Below are 25051 nucleotides of genomic sequence, written 5' to 3'. Positions count from 1 at the left end.
CGGAAATGCAAAAGGCGCAGGTCCCTGACCTTTCCGGGCTAATAAGGAGGAATATTTGATGCTATAAAACATTTTATTATTAAAGCAACCAGGAAAACCTGTACAGAGGCACAGCCAACAGGCTTACTCAAATTAGCATGAACATGGGGCACCCCCATCCTCTCCAGGCTGCCCACCCGTGCTTCCAGAAGCCAGCAGAGGCCTGGCCCAAACCGCAGTCTCTCTGGTCGGGCAGGGCCCGGTTGAGCGTAGGGCTCTGAGCAGGGCTTGTTTTTCACTGGCTGCCCCACCTAACCCATTTGGCTTCAGTGCTGTGCCCGTGCTGGCCCTGCATCCAGGACAGGAGTTGGATGTGGATCTGCCTGGAGAAGTTCCCGGGGTGGCTGCGGGCAGGTGGGGCAAATAAGTGCAACGAGGGACCACAGAGGGTCGGGGGTCTGGCCCAGCTGGGGTCTCAAGGGAGGCTTCCCAGAGGGGAGGACGTGATGGGAGCTGAGTGTCAGAGCAGAGGGAGTAGAGGGAGCCCGGTGGAGGACTTCGCTGGAACCTTCTGGACGCCAGGGTGCGGCTTGTGACCTAGCTCAGCCCATCGCTTCCGGGAGCTGCTTACGGACCCCGTAGCTTCTGGAGGTGGGCACAGCTGGCTTCCGTGGCTTCCGTGGCTTCCGTGGCTCACAGCCCAGCGCCCACCGCACGGCGCTCCAGGCCTCTGCTTGCACCTCTTGTCCTGCCCTGCACTCCTCTGTCTTCTCCCCCAGAGCTGCCCCAACTCCATCCTGCTTTCTCCCCTCCTCTCTCTCTCTCTCTCTCTCTCTCCCCCTTTTTTTTTTTTTAAATAAGGAAGATGTTTGCGCAAATGGGATTATTCTAAACAACTGGTGGTGACCAGTTTTACGGTTTCTTTTTTGGGTTTTGCCTTGTTTTTGGTTTTCTGGTTTTTGGTCGCACCGCGAGGCATGCGGGATCTTGGTTCCCTGACCAGGGATTGAACCCGTGTCCCCTGCAGTGGACGTGCTGAGTCCTAATCCTCGGGGCAGGACCGGGTTTCCCCGCACCCTCTCCCTCCAAGGCCAGCACCCAGACCCTGGTCCTTGTCTTCCAAGGGGTTGCTCAGAACGTAGAAGCAAGGAGCTCCTGTGCCAGGCCAGCTACAGGAGTGAGGTCCCAGGTCAGCAGGGGTGAGGAGAGGGGACCAGGCAGGGAAGGAGGTGAGCGAGCAGAAGGCAGTGCTGTCCCAAGCTCGCCCGGCCTCCTGAGCCCTCAGTCCTGGCCCTCGAAGGCCACCTTCAGAGATGCCGCATGACCCGACATCAAGAAGCCTCTCCCACGGGGCCCCAGGGCATCACTTCCCGCGTGTCCGGCAGTGCAGGGTGCGGCCAGGTCCTGCTGGTTCTCAGCTGCAGCTCAGCAGGGCCTCCTAGGGACCCAGGCCAAGCAGCTGGGAGCAGCAGTGACCTGGCCCCCTAACAACAGAGCAGCGAGCCGCCCAGAAGGGGCCTCCCCCGGCAGCAAGTGAGCAAGGTTAGCGCCTGGGGCCCAGGGCACACCTGGCCTGGCGCACCTGTTAGGGTTTCCTCGAGCAGATACCCAAGTAGCCCCACAGCAAGAAGGCCTGACTCTGGAATGACCCCGCCCCGGCCCCCGATCTCCGGTTTCCCCCTTAGTTCTGGGGGAGCGCACCCCACCACAACTCCCTCCTCACCCTGCACTCAGGTCCGTCCCTCCCTCTGGAAGCTCCTCTGAGCTGAACTGGCCTGCGCTTACCTGGGCCCACCTGCACTCACCTGCACCCACCACACCCACCTGTGCCGTGTGAGCCAGAGCCAACCCGTCTCGCGCCCCAGCAGTACCTGGGGGTAAGCAGAGTCTGCTATAAGGGGAGGGTGTCTGGAGAGCTGAATTTCTTTTATATAAACTTATTTTCTTAGAGGGGGATTGAAAACACATCTGTAATGTCTTTGTCCTTGATTAAAAAAAAAGCCCCAGCCCCTGTTTTCGGACTCACTGTGTCATTTGTTACTGCTTGGAGATGATACCCCACACAGATTTTATGTTACCCCCCCACCCCCGGCGAGCCCAGAGCTGAGACCATGGGCATGGGTAGGGGCATGGAGGCGGAAGACCTCGGCCTCCCTCCATAAACATGGGACTCTTGTTGGCCCAACCCAGAATCTGAGCACTGGAGCCCAGAGAGGTTAGGCAGCCAGGCCCAGGTCACACAGCACGTGGCAGTCTCCATCCTCAAGACTCCTGCTCTTGCCTCAACTCTGCCCACAGCCACCTCCTTCCCCGGTGCGGGGCAGGCCAGAAAGGCTCCATCTGTGTCTGTGGCATGATCCTGGAGCCCAGATTCCTCCTCCTGGCATCCCCACCCCCGGATCTGCGGCTCCAAACCTGCAGAATGCCTCCCGGGGTGCAGCACAGCCCAACAACCTGTGATTAATTTTCCCGTCTTCATTAATTCCCGGATTTTGCCCTCTCATTACAAGGCGATGGTGGTGCGGCTGGGGCTGCATGCCTGCCTGGCTCTGAGGAGCAGTTACGGGAAGGCCTGGCACTCCTAATTGCCCTGCCTGGCCTCAGATGGGCTCATTAGAGGTAAGGAGATCTGGGAGCCCAGGGCCGAGGGAAGCGCCCGCATCCCTCCAGGGAGACGTGCAGACAGGAACTCGGCAGAAGAAAAACACCCCCAAGAAGCAAGCGGGTGCACAGGGCCTGGTGAGGCAGAAGGGGAAGGGGGCCAGGTCCGGGCTTCCAGGGCGCAGGCCCAATCCCGAGGATGTGTCCGGCTCTTCCTCCCAAAGCCGCACCATGACTTACCTTTTCCGGGAAGGGCAGACCCTGGAGTCCCACCCTAGCCACCCATCCCGGATAGGGAGTCTGGGCCGGCCCCCCTTCTCCATCCCACTGCCTCGTGGGCTGAGCCCATCCCCCTTGGCCTCCTCCCGGCCTCAGTCTCCAGTCTCATCCCTGCCCTCTCCTTGTCTGCTCGGAGAGAGCCCTCTAGAACCCACCTGGCTCCCAGGTGCCCCGGAACAGGCCCCCCGTCCTCAGCTGCACATTCGTCCTCCGGGTGGGTCCTCAGCTCTCAGGATCCTCCACGCAGCTTGGCCTCCGGTCCTATTCCACCTGTGCCCTCTGCTCGGGCCATGCTGGCCCCAGCCTTCTTCTGGGTGCTCCCTTGCACTGGATCCATAGGGCCGGGGCTTTCTGGTGGCCACCCCGCCTGTCCTCCACTGTTCCTCTTTGCACCTGATGGACTCCTTTCCCAGAGATCCGAGCAAGAGGACAAGGAGTGCTTCCCTGCTTCTCAGGAGAAGCCCAAATCGAGGAGGCATAAGTGAGGGTGAAGGTCACGGCAGTGCGCTGCTGCCCCGCCCACTCCACACGAGAGGCCGCTGGTGAGCTGGGCTGGGCTGCCTGTGTGGCTGGCTCCAGCCCTGGTGATGGTGACAAGCACCTCTTCCCCTCAGGACCTCAGGGAGCAGAGAGAGTGGCCGATTTCTTGGGCATCCTCCTGGGGAGGCACTCAGGTCTGATCTGCGTGCATCACTGCCCTTGTGCTGCCACAAGGAATCAGCACGCACTCAGTGCCTGACGACAGTACAAATCTACTACCTTGCAGTTCTGGAGGTCAGATGTCTGATACAGTCCGCGTGAGCTGACAGGGAGGCGTTAGCCAGCCTGGGTCTGTCTGGAGGCTCCAGAGGAGAATCCGTTTGCTGGCCGTTTCCAGCCTCTAGAGGCTGCCCGCCCTCCTTGGCTTGCAGCCCCTCCCGCCATCTCCAAAGCCGCTCTGGCCGTCAAGTCCTTCTCACGTCACGTCACTCTGACCCTGACCTTCTTGTCTCTGCCTTGGCCTTATGAGGACCCCCGTGATGGCACTGGGCCCACCTGGATAACCCAGGCTCGTTTCCCATCTCCATATCCTTAACCACATCCCAAGGTCTCTTTGCCGGGTGAGGCGACATAGTCACAGATTCCAGGAATTAGGTATGGACACCTTTGGGGCCCTTATGCCGCTGAGCACAACCTGGCCCTGCCTGGAGTTGTTTTAGGAAGACTGGAGGTCTTGAGGAATTTGGGGAAGTGGGTCTTCACCCCCAGGGCAGAAGGGAGGCAGGTGACAGAGAAAGTTCCAGTCTGTGCAGCTGACCACGGCCCTGTCCCCCGACGTGAAAGAGCCAGCTGCCCCCGCAGGCCACCTGCTGGCGGCTGAGGCGGAGGCCTGCTGGGAACTCCAGGGCGCTGGCGCCCCTCACCGCCAGGCCGCCACTCACCTCAGCCACGTCCACAGCTCTTCTCTGCCGTGATCAGGGTTTCCTCTGACTCCCATTAGCGGTTCGCGTGATTCAGATCTGTACCTTCGGGGTCCAGCACCTGGAAGTCAGCTTCCTCCAGGGTGGCTTGGTCTCTAACTGGCCATCTCACATGTGGCAGGCTGGGCGTCCAGACGGGCCCAGGGGCAGTCCCTACAGTTGGCCACAGGCAAATCTCAGGCCAAGGTCACTCTGCCGAGAAAACATTTGCAGAGGCACACGCGTGCACGCTTTGCCTCTGGGATGACCTCTACCTCTTCTGTCACAGACCATTGAGAGGTGGCCTCACGACGTGGCTCTGGCTCACCTCCTCTGAGGGTCCCCTGAGAGCTTTGGGTCCCCTGAGCTCCTCCCCTACCTCTGATGACTCCAGATGTCTTTGCTCTGCCCCTGGATCAGCCCTGAGCTCCTGCAGGCTGGGCCCTCCACCTCCCTCTCCCAGGGCACAGAGGGCCTGGCTCAGAGCGGGTACCCAGTGTGCATTTGCAGACTGGCTACAGAAACAGAATGTCCCCAGGGCTGGCTGAGCCCCAAGCTGGCCAGGTGGGCCTGTCCTGGCCCCTAGGGCCGTGTGCTCATCTTCAGGGACGTGGCGCCCCTGAAATTCGCCAGAGCTGAGAGGCTGAGCAGGTTGATAGGACTGGACAGGTCACCAGGGCAGGCAGCGAGGCCAGATCCCAAACTCCCAGGCCCGCAGCCTGTCGGACAACCCTCTCACCGCCACCCGCCCAGCCAGCACCGCACTTTGCCTTCAAAGACAGCCCTCCCCCACGCGGAAGCCATGAGTGTCCTCTCTTCCTCAGCGCTGCGTCCTTGATGACCGCAGGATCAAGCAGAGTGAACTTTCAGTTGGAACAGAAGCAAGCGCCTCAATTCCTGGAGCAGGAAGTGTGCGGTCCCCACCTTGAGAGCGCTGCCGCCGTGGCCACCCTAACATCCTGGGGGCCTGGCTTCAGCTGATGGACATTGGGGTTGTTTCCAATCTGTGCAATTATGAATAAAGCTGCTATGAATATTAAGAGCAAGTTTTTGTGTGGATATACGCTTTCAGTTCTCTTAAGCATGTACCTAGGAGTGAAATTGCTGAGTCATGTGGTAACCCCATCTTTGAGGAGGTGTTTTCCAAAGAGGCTGCACCGTTTTACACTCCCACTAGCAGTGTATGAGGGTTCCAATTTCTCCATGGCCTCACTGAAGCTAGTTATTTATGTCTTTCCCATTACAGTTATCCTAGTGGGTGTGAAGTGATATCTCATTGTGGTTTTGATTTGCATTTCCCTGATGACTAATGATGTTGAGTATCTCTTCGTGTGCTTGTTAGCCATTTGTATATTTGCTTGGGAGAAATGTCTATTCAAATCGTTTGCACGTTTTAAAACTGGGTTATTTTTTTTCTTATTATTCAGTGTTATGAATTCTTTATATATTCTGGGGCTAGAAACTTATCGGATACATCATTTGCAAATATTTCCTCCCATTTGATGGGATTGCTTTTCACTTTCTTTACTCTTTGAAGCACAACAGTTTCTATTTTGGATAAAATTTAACTTGCCTACTTTTTCTTTGGTTACTTGTGTTTTAGATGTCGTAGCTAAGAAACCATTATCTAATTCTAGGTCAGGAAGATGTACACTTGTATTTTCTTCTAAAAGTTTTATAGTTTTAGATCCTCTTAAATTTGATCACTTTAAGTTAATTTTGTATATGACCTGAGGTAGGGTCCCAACTTCATTTTTTGTTGTTGTTGCACATGGATATACAGTCATATCAGCCCCAGATATTGAAAAGAATATTCTCTGAGAACTGAAATTTGGGGTACCCATTTTAAAAGTCATAAATGTATGTGTAAGTGTTAATTTCTGGACTTTCAGATCTATGCTACTGATCTATATGCCTGTTCTGATACAGTTCCACACCCTTGATGACTGTAGCTTTTTCTTTTCCATTCTTTTTTTAAAAGTTTTTATTGAACTTTAGTTGATTTACTATGTTGTGTTAATTTCTGCTGTACAGCAAAGTCATGCAGTTATACATAGATATACATTCTTTCATATTCTTTTCCATTATGGTTGATCACAGGATATTGAATACAGTTCCCCGTGCTATACAATAAGACCTTGCTGTTAATCCATTCTATATATAATGGTTTGCATCTGAGAATCCCAGACTCCCAATCCATCCCTCCCCCAACCCCTCTCCCTTGGCAACCACCAGTCTGTTCTCTATGTCCATGATTCTGTTTCCCTTTCATAGATAGGTTCATTTGTGTCATATTTTAGATCCCACGTATAAATGATATCATATGGTATTTGTCTTGATGACCGTAGCTTTGTAGTAGGTTTTGAAATCAGGGAGTGGGAGTCCTCCAACTTTATTTTTCTTTTTCATGAGTGCTTTGGTTATTCTGGGTTCTTGCATTTCCATGTGCATTTTAGAATCAGCTTCTCAATGTCTGAGAAAAGTCAACCAGGATTTTGATAGAGATTGCACTGACTCTGTATCCATTTGGGAAGTGTTGCTATCGTAACAATATTAACTCTTCCAAACTATGAACATGGGCTGTCTCTCCTCTTATTTAGGACTTTATTTAGGACTATTTATTCAGTGATACTGTATAGAAATACAATTGATTTCTGTATATGGATTTCCTATCCTGCAACCTTGCTAAATTCATTTATTAGTTGTAATAGTATGTGTGTGTGTGTGTGTGTGTGTGTGTGTGTGTGTGTGTGTGTGTGTGTGTATTCCTTAGGACTTTCTATACACAGTATCATGTCATTTGTAAATAGAGTTTTATTTCTTCCTTTACAATATATATGCCTTTATTTTTGTTTCTTGCTTAATTTTCCTGGTTAAAACCTCCAGTACAATGTTGAGTAGAAGTGGAGAGAGCAGACATCCTGTCTGTCTCCTGATCTTAGGGGGAATCTCCAGTCGTTCACCATTAAGCAGGATGTTAGCTGTGGGTTTTTTGTGGGTTTTTTAAGCATCTTTATTGGAGTATAATTGCTTTACAATGGTGTGTTAGTTTCTGCTTTATAACAAAGTGAATCAGCTATACATATACATATGTCCCCATATCTCTTCCCTCTTGCGTCTCCCTCCCTCCCACCCTCCCTATCCCACCCCTCCAGGTGGTCACAAACCACCGAGCTGATCTCCCTGTGCTATGCGGCTGCTTCCCACTAGCTATCTATTTTACGTTTGGTAGTGTATATATGTCCATGCCTCTCTCTCACTTCGTCCCAGCTTACCCTTCCCCCTCCCCGTGTCCTCAAGTCCATTCTCTACATCTGCATCTTTATTCCTGTTCTGTCCCTAGGTTCTTCAGAACCATTTTTTTTAGAGTCCATGTATATGTGTTAGCATACGGTATTTGTTTTTCTCTTTCTGACTTACTTCACTCTGTATGACAGACTCTAGGTCTATCCACCTCACTACAAATAACTCAATTTCATTTCTTTTTATGGCTGAGTAATATTCCATTGTATATATGTGCCACGTCTTCTTTATCCATTCATCTGTCGATGGACACTTAGGTTGCTACGCTCTTCATTAGCTTGAGAACATCCCCTTCTATTTCAAATTTGTTGAGTGAAACAACTTAAAGGCAGTATTAGAATTTTTAAAAATTCTCTTTTGTATCCATTGAGATGATCATGTGGTTTTTATCCTTTATGAATATGGTGTATTAAATTGATTGACTTTTGGGTGTTAAAGCAACCTTGTATTCCTAGGATAAACATCACTGTCATAATGTATAATTCCTTTTGTATGCTTCTGGATTTGGTTTGCTAGCATTTTGTGGAGGCTTTTTGAGTCTATATTCAAAAGGGATATTGATTTGTAGTTTTCTTTTCCTGTGATGTCTTTGTCTGGATTGATATCACGATAATAGTGGCTCATAGAATGAGTTAGGAGCTGTCTGTTCCTCTTCTATTTTTTGGAAGTTTTTGTGAATGGTTGGTGTTAATTCTTCCAATTTTGGTAGAATTGATTAGTGACTCCATCTGGTCCTATGTTTCTCTTTGTGAGAAGCTGTTTATTATTATTATTATTACTATTATAGTTGACCCTTGAACAATATGAGTTTGAACTGTGTGTGTCCACTTATATTTGCAGATTTTTCAATAAATATAGTACTTCTACTTTCATTTTATAAATCTTTATATTAAATAAGTGTGGGGAGAAGTTTCTGTTCAATTAGGGATCACAATATGTGGAATCAAAAGAAATAGGGTTTGAGTCCAGATTTTACCCAAACTGTTTTAGCTTCCTGCTCTTGGGTGAGTCATTTATCAATTCCATTTTCTTTTCTTTCTTTTTTTTTTGCGGCACGCGGGCCTCTCACTGTTGTGGCTTCTCCCATTGTGGAGCGCTCCGGACGCGCAGGCTCAGCAGCCATGGCTCACAGGCCCAGCCGCTCTGCGGCATGTGGGATCTTCCCGGACCGGGGCACGAACCCGTGTCCCCTGCATCGGCAGGTGGACTCTCAACCACTGCGCCACCAGGGAAGCCCGAGAAGTTTTAAATTTTAATGAAGTCCAGCTAATCAATTCTTTCTTTCATGGATTGTGCCTTTGGTGTATCTAAAAAGTCATCATCAAGCCCATGGTCATTAAATTTTATCCTATAATACCTCCTAGGAGTTTTGTGGTCTTGCATTTTACATTTAGGTCTGTGACTCACTCTGAGTTAATTTACTGTGGCTTTATAGTAAGTCTTGTCAACTAGTTGCATTTGTTCAATTTTGTTCTCTTTCAATTTTGTATTGGCTATTGCTGTGATCTGAATGTTTGTGCCCCCACCCCAAATTCACATGTTCACATGTTGGAATCCTAATTCCCAGTGAGATGGTGTTAGAAGATGGATACTTTAAGTGGTGATGAAGTCATGAGAGTGGAGCCCACCTGAATGAGTTCATTGTTCTTATAAAAGAGATCCCATAGACCATGTTAGCTCCTTCTGCCATGTTAAGATACACTGAGACATCAGTGATCCAGAAGAGGCCTTCACTCGACCATGGCACCCTGCTTTCATACTTCCAGTCTCCAGACTGTGAGAAATAAGTTTGCTGTTTATAAGCCACCTACTCTATGCTGTTTTGTTACAGCAGCCGCAAAAGACTAAGGTAGCTATTCTGGGTCTTTTGCCACTCTGGATAAACTTGTCTATATTCACAGACTAACTTGCTGGGATTTTGATTGGGATTTCACTGAATCTATAGATCAAGTTGGGAAACTGACATATTGACAATATTGACTCTTCCCACCCATGAACATGGAATATTTCTTCATTTATTCAGTTCTTTGATTTTTTTCATTAGAAATCTTTAGTTTCCCTAATATAGATCTTGTATATATTTTGTTAGATTTATACCCAAGTATTTCATTTTTTGCAGTGTTAAAGTAAGTGGTTTTGAGTTTTTTATTTCAAATTCCACTTGTTCATTGTTGGTATATAGGAAAGTGATTGACTTTTGTATATTAACATTGTATCTTGCATCCTTGACCTAATAATTTTTTAGTGCCAGGAATTTTTTTATCAATCTTTTTGAATTTTCTATACAGCCAATCATGTCATCTGTTAACAAAGGAAATCTGTATACCTTATTTCCTTTTCTTGTCTTATTGCATTAGCTAGGGCTTCTAGTACAATGTTGTTAAGCAGTAGTGAGAGAGAACAACCTTGGCTTGTTTTTGATCTTAGTGGGAAGGCCTCTAGTTTCTCATTATTAAGTATAATGTTGGTTGTAGGTTTTTTGTAACAATTCTTTATCCAGCTGAGGAAGTTCTTTCTCTATTCCTAGTTTACTGAGAGGTTTTTGTTTTTGTTTTTATCATGGATGGGTATTGGATTTTGTCTTGTTCTTTTCCTGCAAACATTGATATGATCATGTGATTTTTATTCTTTAGCCTGTTAATATGATGGATTACATTAATTGATTTTCAAATGATGGGCCAGCCTTGTAAACCTGGGTTAAATTCTACTTGGTCATGGTGTATAAATCTTTTTATACGTTGTTGGATTTGATTTGCTAATATTTTGTTGAGGATCACTGCATCTATGTTCATGAAAGATATTGGTTTGTAGTTTTCTTATAATGCCTTTATCTGGTTTTGGTATTAGGGTAACGTTAGCCTCATAAAATGGTTTGAAAGTATTCCTTCTGTTCCTCTCTTCTGGAAGAGATTGTAAATAATTGGTATAATTTCTTCCTTAAATATTGGGTAGAATTCACCTGTGAACCCATTTGGGTCTGGTGCTTTCTTTTTCAAAAGGTAATTAGCTTTTGATTCAATTTCTTTGACAGATATAGTCCTTTTAAGATTGTCTATTTCTTCTTGTGTGAGCTTTGGCAGATTGTGTCTTTCAAGGAATTAGTCCATTTCATGTAGGATATCAAATATGTGGGCATAGAACTGTTCATAGTATTCTTTGATTATCCTTTCAATGCCCATGGAATCTGGCGATGGCCCCTTTTTCATTTTTGACATTAATAATTTTTATCCTTTCACTCTTTTTTTAGTTAGCCTGAATAAAGGCTATTTGATTTGATTGCTCTCTTCAAAGAACCAGCTTTTGATTTCATTGATTTTCCCTGTTTACTTCTTGTTTTCAGTCTCATTAATTTCTGCTCTAATTTTTTAAAATTTCTTCTCTTCTGTTACTTTGGAATTAATTTTCTCTTCTTTTTCTAGTTTCCTAATGTGGAAGCTTAGATGATTGATTTTAGATCTTTCTTTTCTATATATGCATTCACTGCTATACATCGCCTTCTAAATACTGCTCTCACTGCATCCTACAAATATTGATGTGTTTTGTTTTCATTTTTATTTAGTTCAAAATATTTAAAAATTTATCTTGAGATTTCTTCTTTGACCAATGCATTATTTGGAAGTGTGTTGTTTAAAATACAAGTATTTGGAGATTATGCAGCTGTCTTTGTGTTTTGATTCATATTGTGGTCTGAGAGCAAACATTTTATGACATATACTCTTAAAATTTGTTAAGATGTGCTTTATGACCCACAATATCTTGGTGAAGGTTCTATCCTGGTGAACGTTTCATGTGAGTTTGAGAAGAATATGTGTTCTGCTGTTGCAGATAAAATGGTCTTTCTTTTCTTCCCTTCTTTCTTTTATTTCACGTAAGGTTTTTTTAACTGGACATTTAAAATCATAAAAGGTGCTAACTCTGGAAATCAGATCCCCCCCTTTCCCCAGGGTTTGTTGGTGCTGCTGTTTGCTATTTTTTGTTTTGTTTTGTTTTGCTTTGTGCCTTTTCTAAACCAATTCTGTAGTCTATTCTTTGTCATGTGTGGCCACTGAAGTCTCTTGTCACTGAGCTTAGTGTTCAGCTAATGATTAGGCAGAGTTTTCCTTAAGTGCCCGGAAACCGTAAGTATCCAAGTCTTTGCCAAGGGGCTCTGTGTGTGTATTGGGTGCTCCTTCAGTGCTCAACTGAGCAGCTGACAACTCTGACTCAGCTTTTACTTCCTCAATATCAGCCACAGGTGAGAGCTTAGGGTCTTCTCCCTGAGCAAGCACATAGCCTGCATGTGGCCTTCTAGAGCCTCAGGAATACGCTGGAAGTTTTAAAAGCTCCCGTGGACACCTCATTTCCCAGCTTTTTCTTTCAAGCTTTCTGGTTAGCCTGCAGTTTGCCCCAAATCTTACCCACTGCCTCACGCTGCCCTGAAGCTAAACATTTGCCGGAAAATATTCTGGAGAAAAGGCTTTTTTGTTCCAAGAGAACTCTAAGTCAGATCAATAAAGACAGCTTTGCAAATGTGGTCTTTTAAGGAGCCATCAGGCTGGGTAAGTAATGGCAATTCTCTGGTACTGAGGATTTGAAGCAGGTGCCGTCCATTTTCCTGCCCAGTGGCTACGAGCTGCTGACCCTCATCCTGACCACGAGTGGCTGATGTCAAGGCTACCACAAAGCTGGAGAAAGGGGGATGGGAACATTAGTTAAAATGCTACAAATTCTGTTCTTATCAAGATCCAGCCTTTTTTCTGGAATAAATGCTCCTAGAATTGTTGTGAGCCTTTGGTCAATTTGCAGAACTCCAAAAAAGTTGGTTGTGCCCATTTTTGCGAGATTTCTCATCGTTTTCGTGGAGGAGAAAACTGTCAGAGGTCTGTTTTCACTGATATTATCCCTCTTACAGGAATTCCTTCCTGTATCCCCAGGAGGAGGCCGTGGGAGGCCCGGGGCAGAAGCCCCGCAGATGGCCTGGGGAAACAGTCTGTGCTCCTCTTGGCCTCGTCTTCCAGAGCTGTAAAAAGAGATGTTCAACAGAGTTGATCCCAGAGGGCATTCTTACCTCAAATATCCTGTCTCTGTGCCTTGCCTAGAGGCATATCAAAATCAGAGAGTGGATCCCTTTATTCTCCACATCCCCTAAAGCAACAGCTTTCAGATTCTTTTCCACACTGACTTGAAAATCATGACCCAGCCCATGCCCTATGCAGACACATGCATTGTGAATAAATGTGAATAAATTCCCCCAAACAATCACTACTGCTTTGGGAACATGTTCTGATTTTTTGTACATGTGTTGGTTGTAGCCTACTAAAAAAACTCTCCTGACCCACCAAAGCATCACCACCCACAGGTTGAAAATCCCAGCCCTGAAGGCACCCCATTCAGGTGCTGAGTGACCCTAGCTGAGCAGAGATCCAGTGCTCTGTATGACAGCAGGTGGGCAAGGGGAGCCTGAACTCAAGCTGTGGCCAGAAATGTTTGGTCCTTAGAAGAATGTTGATTTGGAGGTCCAGGGGAGTGGAAGGTTGGGGCATCAGGGCCCTGGAGCTTTGGGCAGATGGCCCTGGCAGGGCAGATAGAAGGACTCTTCCCTGTGACTCTGGCTTCCCTGTGACTCTTCTCTGTGACTCTGACTGTCTCTGGAAGGCAAATCCTACATGTGAGCTACTGACCCACTTCCCCCACTTCTACAAGCTGAATTATGTCTCCTCAAAATTCATGTCCTAAAGCCCTAACTCCCAATGTCATGGTATTTGGAGATGAAGGCTTTGGGAAGTAATTAGGTCATGAGGATGGAGCCCCATGATGAGATTAGTGCTTTTTAAAGAAAAGACTGAGATTTTTAGAGTGTGTGGTACCCAGTGATCTGATTGATGAGTCCGAGGCATAGTGCAATTCCAACTGCTCAGGGTCCTGTGACGTACATTAACCACAGCCACACTTTGGCTGTCGCCACCCTACACACTGATGACTGCATTGTACTCATTACTACAATCTAGTGTAATGACACCTCCCCATGCCAAAGAGTCATAACAAGGAGAAAGGGGGCGCCTTCAAGATGGTGAAGGAGTAAGACGTGGAGATCAGCTTCCTCCCCACAAATACATCAGAAATACATCTACATGTGGAACAACTCCTACAGAATATCGACTGAATGCTGGCAGAAGACGTCAGACTTCCCAAAAGACGCCCTCAGGTGACCTACAGGCAGAGGCAGAGCCAGTCCAAAGTTGAACCCCGGAAGCTGAGCAAACAATGAAGAGAAAGGGAAATCTCTCCCAGCAGCCTCAGGAGCAGAGATTAAATCCCCACAATCAACTTGATGTACCTGCATCTGTGGAATACCTGAACAGACAACGAATCATCCCAAAATGGAGGAGGTGGACTTTGGGAGCAACTGTAGACTTGGGGTTTGCTTTCTGCATCTAACTTGTTTCTGGTTTTATGTTTATCTTAGTTTAGTATTTGGAGCTTATTATCATTGGTAGATTTGATTATTGATTTGTTTGTTTTCTTCCTTTTTATTTATATATATATATATATACCAATATATATATATATTTTTTTTTTTTTCCTTTTTCTCTTTTTGTGAGTGTGTATGTGTAGGCTTCCTTGTGTAATTTTGTCTGTATAGCTTTGCATTTGCCATTTGTCCTAGGGTTCTGACAGTCCTTTTTTTTTTTCTTTTTAGTATAGTTTTTCACACTTGTTATGATTGGTGGATTTGTTTTTTGGTTTGATTGCTCTCTTCTTTCTTTCTCTCTTTCTTTTTTTTATTACTTTTTATTTTTAATATTTTTTTCTATTTTAATAACTTTATTTTATTTTATTTTTCTTCCTTTCTTTCACTCTTTCTTTCTTCCTTCCTTCCTTCCTTCCTTCCTTTCTTTCCTTTCTTTCTTTCTTTCTTTCTTTCTTTCTTTCTTTCTTTCTTTCTTTCTTTCTTTCTGTCTTTTCTCCCTTTCATTCTGAGCCATGTGGCTGACAGGGTCTTGGTGCTCTGGCTGGGTGTCAGGCCTGAGCCTCTGAGGTGGGAGAGCCAAGTTCAGGACATTGGTCCACCAGAGACTTCCTGGACTCACATAATATCAATTGGCAAAAGCTCTTCCAGAGATCTCCATCTCAACGCTAAGACCCAGCTCCACTCAATGACCAGCAAGCCACAGTGCTGGACACCCTATTCCAAACAACTAGCAAGACAGGAACACAACCCCACCCATTAGCAGAGAGGCTGCCTAAAATCAAAACAAGTTCACAGACACCCCAAAAAACACCACCGGACGTGGTCTTGCCCACCGGAAACACAAGATCCAGTCTCATCCACCAGAACACAGGCACCAGTCCCTTCCACCATGAAGCCTACAAAACCCACTGAACCAACCTTATCCACTTGGAGCAGACACCAAAAACAACAGGAACGACGAACCTGCAGGCTGCGAAAAGGAGACCCCAAACACAGTAAGTTAAGCAAAATGAGAAGACAGAGAAATACACAGCAGATGAAGGAGCAAGGTAAAAACCCACCAGACCAAACAAATGAGGAGGAAATAGGCAGTCTACCTGAAAAGGAATTCAGAGTAATGATAGTAAAGATGATCCAAAATGTTGGAAACAGAATGGAGAAAACACAAGAAACACTTAACAAGGACCTAGAACAACTAAAGAGCAAACAAACAATGATGAACAACACGATAAATGAAATTTAAAATTCTCTAGAAGAAATCAATAGCAGAATAACTGAGGTAGAAGAACGGATAAGTGACTTGGAAGATAAAATAGAGGAAATAACTACTGCAGAGCAGAATTAAGAAAAAAGAATGAAAAGAATTGAGGACAATCTCAGAGACCTCTGGGACAACATTAAATGCACCAACATTCGAATTATAGGGGTCCAGGAAGAAGAAGAGAAAAACAAAATAGGGACTGAGAAAATATTTGAAGAGAATATAGTTGAAAACTTCCCTAATATGGGGAAGGAAATAGTCAGTCAAGTCCAGGAAGCACAGAGAGTCCCATACAGGATAAATCCAAGGAGAAACACGCCAAGACACATATTAATCAAACTATTGAAAATTAAAAAAAAAGAAAAAATACTAAAAGCAGAAAAACAACAATTAACATACAAAGGAATCCCTATAAGGTTAACAGCGGATCTTTCAGTAGAAACTCCGCAAACCAGAAGGGAGTGGAAGGACATATTTAAAGTGATGAAAAGGGAAAACCTACAGCCAAATCACTCTACCCAGCGAGGATCTCAGTCAGATTTGACAGAGAAATTAAAACCTTTACAGATAAGCAAAAGCTAAGAGAATTCAGCACCACCAAACCAGCTCTACAACAAATGCTAAAGGAACTTCTCTAGGCAGGAAACACAAGAGAAGAAAAAGATGTACAATAACAAACTGAAAACAATTAAGAAAATGGTAATAAGAACATACATATCAATAACTACCTTAAATGTAAATGGATTAAATGCTCCAAGAAAAAGACATAGACTGGCTGAATGGATACAAAAACAAGACTCATACATATGCTGTCTACAAGAGATCCACTTCAGACCTAGGGACACATACAGACTGAAAGTAAGGGGATGGAAAAAGATATTCCATGCAAATGGAAATCAAAAGAAAGCTGGAGTAGCAATTCTCATATCAGACAAAATAGACTTTAAAATAAAGACTATTACAAGAGACAAAGAAGGACACTACATAATGATCAAGGGAACAATCCAAGAAAATATAACAGTTGTAAATATTTATGCACCCAGCATAGGAGCACCTCAATATATAAGGCAAATCCTAACAGCCATAAAAGGGGAAATCGACAGTTACACAATCATAGTAGGGGATTTTAACACCCCATTTTCACCAATGGACAGATCATCCAAAATGAAAAATAAATAAGGAAACACAAGCTTTAAGTGATACATTAAACAAGATGGACTTAATTGATATTTATAGGACATTCCATCCAAAAATAGCAGATTACACTTTCTTCTCAAGTGCTTATGGAACATTCTCCAGGATAGATCATATCTTGGGTCACAAATCAAACCTTGGTAAATTTAAGAAAATTGAAATTGTATCAAGTATCTTTTCCAACCACAAAGCTATGAGACTAGATTTCAATTCAATTTCAATTACAGGAAAAAAATCTGTAAAAAATACAAACACATGGAGGCTAAACAATACACTACTAAATAACCAAGAGATCATTGAAGAAATCAAAGAGGAAATAAAAAGATACCTAGAAACAAATGACAATGAAAACATGACGATCCAAAACCTATGGGTTGCAGCAAAAGCAGTCTTAAGAGGGAAGTTTATAGCAATACAATCCTACGTCAAGAAACAAGAAACATCTCAAATAAACAACCTAAACTTACACCTAAAGCAGTTAGATAAAGAAGAAAAAAAAACACCCCAAAGTTAGCAGAAGGAAACAAATCATAAAGGTCAGATCAGAAATAAATGAAAAAAAAATGAAGGAGATGATAGCAAAGATCAATAAAACTAAAAGCTGGTTCTTTGAGAAGATAAACAAAATTGATAAACCATTAGCCAGACTCATCAAGGAAAAAAGGGAGAAGACTCAAATCAATAGAATTAGAAATGAAAAAGGAGAAGTAACAACTGACACTGCAGAAATACAAAAGATCATGAGAGATTACTACAAGCAACTATATGCCAATAAAATGGACAACTTGGAAAAAAGGTACAAATTCTTAGAAAAGTTCATTCTGAGACTGAACCAGGAAGAAATAGAAAATATAAACAGACCAATCACAAGTAATGAAATTGACACTCTGATAAAAAATCTTCCAAAAAACAAAAGCCCAGGACCAGATGGCTTCACAAGCGAATTCTATCAAACATTTAGAGAAGAGCTGACACCCATCCTTCTCAAACTCTTCCAAAATACAGCAGAGGGAGGAAGACTCCCAAACTCATTCCATGAGGCCACCATCACCCTGATACCAAAACAGACAAAGATGCCACAAAAAGAGAAAACTACAGGCCAATATCACTGATGAACATAGATGCAAAAATCCTCAACAAAATACTAGCAAACAGAATCCAGCAGCACATTACAAAGATCATACACCATGATCAAGTGGGGTTTATCCCAGGAATACAAGGATTCTTCAATATATGAAAATCAATCAATGTGATAAACCATATTAACAAATTGAAGAAGAAAAACCATATGATCATCTCAATAGATGCAGAGAAAGCTTTTGACAAAATTCAACACCCATTTATGAAAAAACCCTCCAGAAAGTAGACATAGAGGGAACTTACCTCAACATAGTAAAGGCCATACATGACAAACCCACAGCCAACATTGTTCTCAATGGTGAAACTGAAACTATTTCTACTAAGATCAGGAACAAGACAAGGTTGCCCACTCTCACCACTATTACTCAACATAGTTTTGGAAGTTTTAGCCACAGCAATCAGAGAAGAAAAAGAAATAAAAGGAATCCAAATCAGAAAAGAAGAAGTAAAGCTGTCACTGTTTGCAGATGACATGATACTATACATAGAGAATCCTAAAGATGCTACCAGAAAACTGCTAGAGTTAATCAATGAATTTGGTAAAGTAGCAGGATACAAAATTAATTCTTAGAAATCTTTTGCATTCCTATACACAAATGATGAAAAATATGAAAGAGAAATTAGGGAAACACTCCCATTTACCATTGCAACTAAAAGAATAAAATGCCTTGGAATAAACCTACCTAAGGAGACAAAAGACCTGTATGCAGAAATCTATAAGACACTAATGAAAGAAATTGAGCTGATACAAACAGATGGAGAGATATACCATGTTCTTGGATTGGAAGATTCAACATTGTGAAAATGACTATACAACCCAAAGCAATTTACAGATTCAGTGCAATCTCTATCAAAATACCAATGGCATTTTTCACAGAACTAGAACAAAAATTTTCACAATTTGTATGGAAACACAGAAGACCCTGAATAGCCAAAGCAATCTTGAGAAAGAAAAACGGAGCTGGAGGAATCAGGCTCCCAGACTTCAGACTATACTACAAAGCTACAGTAATCAGGACAGTATGGTCCTGGCACAAAAACAGAAATATAGATCAATGGAACAGGATTGAAAGCCCAGAGATAAACCCACACACATATGGTCACCTTATCTTTGATAAAAGACCCAAGAATATACAATGGAGAAAAGACAGCCTCTTCAATAAGTGGTGCTTGGAAAACTGGACCGCTACATGTAAAAGAATGAAATTAGAACACTCCCTAACACCATACACAAAAATAAATTCAAAATGGATTAAAGACCTAAATGTAAGGCCAGAAACTATCAAACTCTTAGAGGGAAACATAGGCAGAACAGTCTATGACATAAATCACAGCAAGATCCTTTTTGACCCACCTCCTAGAGAAATGGAAATAAAAACAAAAATAAACAAATGGGACCTAATGAAACTTAAAAGCTTTTGCCCAGCAAAGGGAACCATAAACAAGCCGAAAAGGCAACCCTCAGAATGGGAGAAAATGTTTGCAAATGAAGCAGCCAACAAAGGATTAATCTCCAAAATATACAAGCAGCTCATGCAGCTCAATATCAAAAAAACAAACAACACAATCCAAAAATGGGCAGGAGATCTAAAAAGACATTTCTCCAAAGAAGATATACAGATTGCCAACAAACACATGAAAGGATGCTCAACATCACTAATCATTAGAGAAATGCAAATCAAAACTACAATGAGATATCACCTCACACCAGTCAGAATGGCCATCATCAAAAAATCTACAAACAGTAAATGCTGGAGAGGGTGTGGAGAAAAGGGAACCATCTTGCACTGTTGGTGGGAATGTAAATTGATACAGCCACTATGGAGAACAGTATGGAGGTTCCTCAAAAAACTAAAAATAGAACTACCATACGACCCAGCAATCCCACTACAGGGCATATACCCTGAGAAAACCATAATTCAAAAAGAGTCATGTACCACAATGTTCATTGCAGCTCTATTTACAATAACCAGGACATGGAAGCAACCTAAGTGTCCATGGACAGATGAATGGATAAAGAAGATGCGGCACAAATATAGAATGGGATATTACTCAGCCATAAAAGAAACAAAACTGAGTTATTTGTAGTGAGGTGGATGGATCTAGAGTCTGTCATACAGAGTGAAGTAAGTCAGAAAGAGAAAAACTAATACCATATGGTAACACATATATATGGAATCCAAAAAAAAAAACCAAGAAGGTTCTGAAGAACCTAGGGCAGGACAGGAATAAAGATGCAGATGTAGAGAATGGACTTAAGGGCATGGGGAGTGGGGAGGGTAAGCTAGGACGAAGTTAGAGAGTGGCATGGACATCTATACGCTACCAAATGTAAAATAGCTAGTGGGAAGCAGCCACATAGCACAGGGAGATCAGCTCGGTGCTTTGTGTCCTCCTAGAGGGGTGGGATAGGGAGGGTGGGAGGAAGAGGCAAGTGGGAAGAGATATGGGGATGTATGTATATGTATAGCTGATTCACTTTGTTATACAAGAGAAACTAACACACATTGTAAAGCAATTATACTCCAATAAAGACGTTAAAAAAAAAGAAGAGGGGCTTCCCTCGTGGCGCAGTGGTTGCGAGTCCGCCTGCCGATGCAGGGGACACGGGTTCGTGCCCCGGTCCGGGAAGATCCCGCATGCCACGGAGCGGCTGGGCCCGTGAGCCATGGCCGCTGAGCCTACGCATCCGGAGCCTGCGCTCCACAACGGGAGAAGCCACAGCAGTGAGAGGCCCGCGTACCGCAAAAAAAAAAAAGAAAAAGAAGAAGAATAAGAAGAAAAGACTGAGAGATCTCTCTCTCCTCCACATGAGGAGATAATGAGAAGGTAGCCATCTGCAAACCAGGAAGAGAGCCCCCACCAGGACAGAAGGGGCAGGCACGTTGATCTTGGACTTCCAGCCTCCAGAACTGTGAGAGAGAAATTTCTGTTGTTGAAGCCCCCCAGTTTATGGTATTTTGTTGCAGCTGTCCAAGCTAACACACCCACCCAAACTTAAATCCTGGGACACTCCATTCAGATACCTGGACCCAGAGACTGAACAGTCCTTTCAACCATCCTGCAAAGACCCCTATGTGCAGCCCCAGCGGGCACAAGCTGAAGGAGACTTTCCCTGCTCCCAAGACTGGCACTTGTAGGAAACATCTGTTTTACTTTATAAAGCTCATCCATATCTTGTAATACGAGTTCCCACCATCAGGACATCTGTGAGGAGGGGGCAGGGGTGGATGTTCCTGGCATCATTCCCACTGGCCGGAGAGGACTCTCCACGAGAAATCACACAACGTGGAGATGCTGAGCTTGTGTCCCAGGATCCCACCCTCTTTTTTTTTTAATGAATTTAAAATTTCTTTTTAATTTCTTTAATTTTTTTTTTAATCTTTAAGTTGGTTTACAATGTTGTGTTAGTTTCTTATGTACAGCAAAGTGGTTCAGTTGTGTGTGTGTGTGTGTGTGTGTGTGTATGTTATTACAGTATATTGAATATAGTTCCTTGTGCTGTAGGGTAGGACCTTGTTGTTTATCTATTTTATATATAGTAGTGTGTATCTGGCAATCCCAAACTCCTAATTTATCCCTCCCCCCTTCCCCTTTGGTAACCATAGGTTTGTTTTCTAAGTTTGTGAGTCTGTTTCTGTTTTGTAAATAAGTTCATTTGTATCTTGTTTTTTTTAGATTCCACATATAAGTGATATCATATGATATTTGTCTTTCTCTGTCTGACTTACTTCACTTGGTATGATAATCTCTGGGTCCATCCATGTTGCTGCAAATGGCATTATTTTATTCTTTTTTATGGCCAAGTAATATTCCATTGAATATATGTACCACACCTTTAGCTATTCTTCCATCGATGGACATTTAGGTTTCCATGTCTTGGCTATTGTAAATAGCGCTGCTATAAACATTGGGGTGCATGTATCTTTTCAAATTAGAGTTTTCTTCAGATATATGCCTGGGAGTAGAATTGCTGGATCATATGTTTGTTCTATTTTTAGTTTTTTAAGGAGCCTCCATACTGTTTTCCATAGTGGCTGCACCAATTTACATTCCCACCAACAGTGTAGGAGCAGAATCCCACAGTCTCTTCACTTGGTGCCTCTGCCTCCCTGAGGGGTGGAATCCAGCTGATGAGAGGGCTTTGAGGACCGTGGCTATCCCTGCCCCACTCAACACCCACTGATGAACTGAGGAGCTGCCCTCAGCAAGGAGCCCCCAGAATGTCTGCCCTGCCCTGAGACCACCACCATCATCAAGGGCATTGTCATCTCCACCACCATCACTCACATCTTGACCTTCCCCAGTGAGACAAGAAGAGTAAGCACAGGACCTGGCACATAGTAGGTGCTCAATGGACATCACTTCCCTCTTCCTCATGTCTCAGGCTCTAATCTAGGTATCTTGCTAATAATGTTAACCAAAGCAGAAATAATTGCCATTATCAAGTGTTCCCTGCATGCAGGTACATGAAATAAATGCTTCCAGGCATTGATTCACTGAATCCCCACAATTTTCCAAAGTGGAACCTATAAGGCCCCTGAGGAGTCAGAGGAGAGACCAAGGGCACCACGTTTTTGTCAAGGGCAGAGCTGAGAGAAGAATCTGTTCTAGGCAGCTGGGATGCAGGGCTCCCTCCATCCTCCAACTGCAAGAAATAATACCAAAATGGTCCCAAGACTGGGACACACACACACACACACACACACACACACACACACACACACACCACACAACAGACACACACCACACCCACTTACATACACATACACCCCCTCACGTTCATACATGCTCGCACAAACTCATGTACACAGACATACCAAACACATTCACATGGTCATACACACACCCACAGATGCTTATTCACACATACTCCACCACAGACCACACACACACACACACACACCACACAACCACACTGGGATGGTTAATTTCATGTGTCAACGTGGCTGGGCCATGGTGCCCGGGTATTTGGTCAAACCTTCAGATTGTTTCAGTGAGGGCAGTATTTGGATGAGAGTAACATTTTAAATCAGCGACTCTGAGTAAAGCAGGTTGCCCTCCAGAGCAATCAGTTGAAGGTCTGAATAGATTGAAGACTGACCTCCCCTGACAAGAAGGAATTCTGTCAGCAGACGGCCTTTGGACTTGAACTGCAACTCTGCCCTGGGTCTCCACCTGCCAGCCTACCCTGCCAAACCTCTAAGTTGTGTGAGCCAATTCCTTAAAATCGACTGCTCTCTCTACCTCTCTCTCTCTCTCTCTCTCTCTCTCTCTCTCTCTCTCCATACACACACACACACACACACACACACACACATCCTGTTAGTTCTATTTCTCTGGAGAACACTGACTAATACACACACACACACACACACACACACACACAGAGACATGCTGCAAACAGCTACACACAGCACGCACACACATATATAAACACATTGCACAAACATACACCACACGCACACCCCACGAACACCCATCCACATACATCATGCAGGCACCCCACACACCACACACATACACATACACACACACACGCACCATGGCCATAGATAGCCAGACATACAGTCACACTAAACCTATGCATACACCCACAGATCACAGCCCCACAGATCACAACCCCACAGACACACACGCTCGCCCACCATGCCACCACCCCAGAGCCGTGCACACACACCATCCTGTAAATTATCATGGACTTGGTCCCAGGGGAACAGTCTATGAGCCAGTACAGACAGTCCTTAGGCCTTGGGTCCCTGTTTGTGGGTTACTGTCCTCCACTTCCGAGGAGGGGCCTCTTTGTTTTTCTTTCTGGACCCCTAGATGAAGCGTGCTGTCCTTGAACATATCAAAAGGAAACTGATCTATGTATATACACGGAGTTGCCATTGTGCTTGTTGTTTTTGAAGTCAGCTTGGTCACTTGGGCCCCAGATGGCTCCCGACATGCTTCCGGCTGAGCAAGTGGGGGCCTCACACTTTTGTGGCTTGTCCTATCCGGTGACACCCCAGAGCTTGGGCTCCCCTTCTCAGGACATGGAGACAGCGAGCAGGATGGGGGGTTCTTCTGGAAGACCCTGGCCCCTCCCACACCTCCAGCCAAGGCAGGAAGTCAGCGACGGTGGCTGAGCCACCATGGGTGTCCCACAGAGAGGACCCCAGCTCGCTCATTGGTCTCAGATCCACATCCCTTGGATCGCAAATACAATCCAAGCGAAATAGAAGCTATTCCAGAAACATCTGCCGTAAATGTTCACTTCAGCTTCTTAACACGTGGAAATGATGACATCCTTTCCTCAAACACACACAAAAAATTTTAATTGACAGCAGAACTCTTGGTAGAAGCTTCCATGATCTCGATGGGAGTCTGGCTTTCCAAGGGAAAAACTAAATCTATGAAATTTCAATCAGTGGCCATCCCAGCTGGCTCCAGCCCACATGAGTTGGGAGGCCACGCTCCCCTGAAACATTTGGAAGACATCATATGACCTAACACAGAGTCCCAGCTGAAGGGCAGCAGATACAGCTGCTGCGTGTGATGCAGACTAGAGTGGACCAGGCCAGGGCAGTGGGGGGCTGGGGGATTCTTGACTGGACCAGGCTGGTTGACCCTTCCCACCCTCCACCCAGACATTTACATGGAAGAAATAAAAGGAGATAAGATGGCAGAAGACCCACTCCGGGCAGACTGTTAGCCCCTCAACAATACACTATGGGGCCTATGATATGAGCCCATTTTGCAGCTGAGGAAACTGAGGCTCAGTAAAATGATCAAGTGCTTTTTGTTAATAAAGAAAAAAGAGGCAGCTCCTCCCCACCCTCTCCTCTTGAGGCATCTCCTTGAAAACATAACAGGTCTGATATGAGGCCGAAGCTTTTGGTTTTACGGGCAAGGTCATGGGCCTCCTGACCCTTGGAAGCACACACATCTGAGATTATTTTAGAGCCCCTCACAGTGCATCCTCTTGTCTCTCTAGAAGATACGAGAAGGTTTGCTTGTTCTCTCTTTCTCACACTGTATAAATTTGATGAAATTATGTCCAGACTTTGTAGTCACTTTCATGCTACATCGCATGCATGGAAACCCACTCATGCTTGCGATTAAGCTGCATTCCCTCTCTGATATTGGTACAGAAGAGTCTTTTGTTGGCAGGACTCTCTTTTTTCCCCAACAGTAATTTGCCTGAAGCCACACAGAGGCAATTGGGGCTGTAACCTCCAAGTCGGCTCCTGTACCACCCTTACCTCCTTGGCACTCTGCCCTTTAGCTGGAGGGTCTTGGGAATCTTGGGGATAACATCTGGAATTGGAGGAAACAGCCCTTCTTTGTAGAGAGTTAACCTGCATGAGATGCTTTTATGTGTTACCTTGGCCCAAAAGGCCACAGAATGACCCAACAGCC

At 44.7% G+C, this 25051-nt stretch overlaps 1 pseudogene; it reads right to left on the bottom strand.

Annotated features, from left to right (window-relative positions):
* LOC103073671 (AKT-interacting protein-like) overlaps positions 1–25051 on the bottom strand; it is a 47848-nt pseudogene that overhangs the window by 9275 nt on the left and 13522 nt on the right.

Source organism: Lipotes vexillifer, unplaced genomic scaffold, assembly GCF_000442215.2.
Source record: "Lipotes vexillifer unplaced genomic scaffold, Lipotes_vexillifer_v1.1 scaffold584, whole genome shotgun sequence".
Lineage (NCBI taxonomy): Eukaryota > Metazoa > Chordata > Mammalia > Artiodactyla > Lipotidae > Lipotes > Lipotes vexillifer.
Note: the sequence above shows the minus strand (reverse complement) of the source record. Positions and strands in the feature narration are given on the sequence as shown.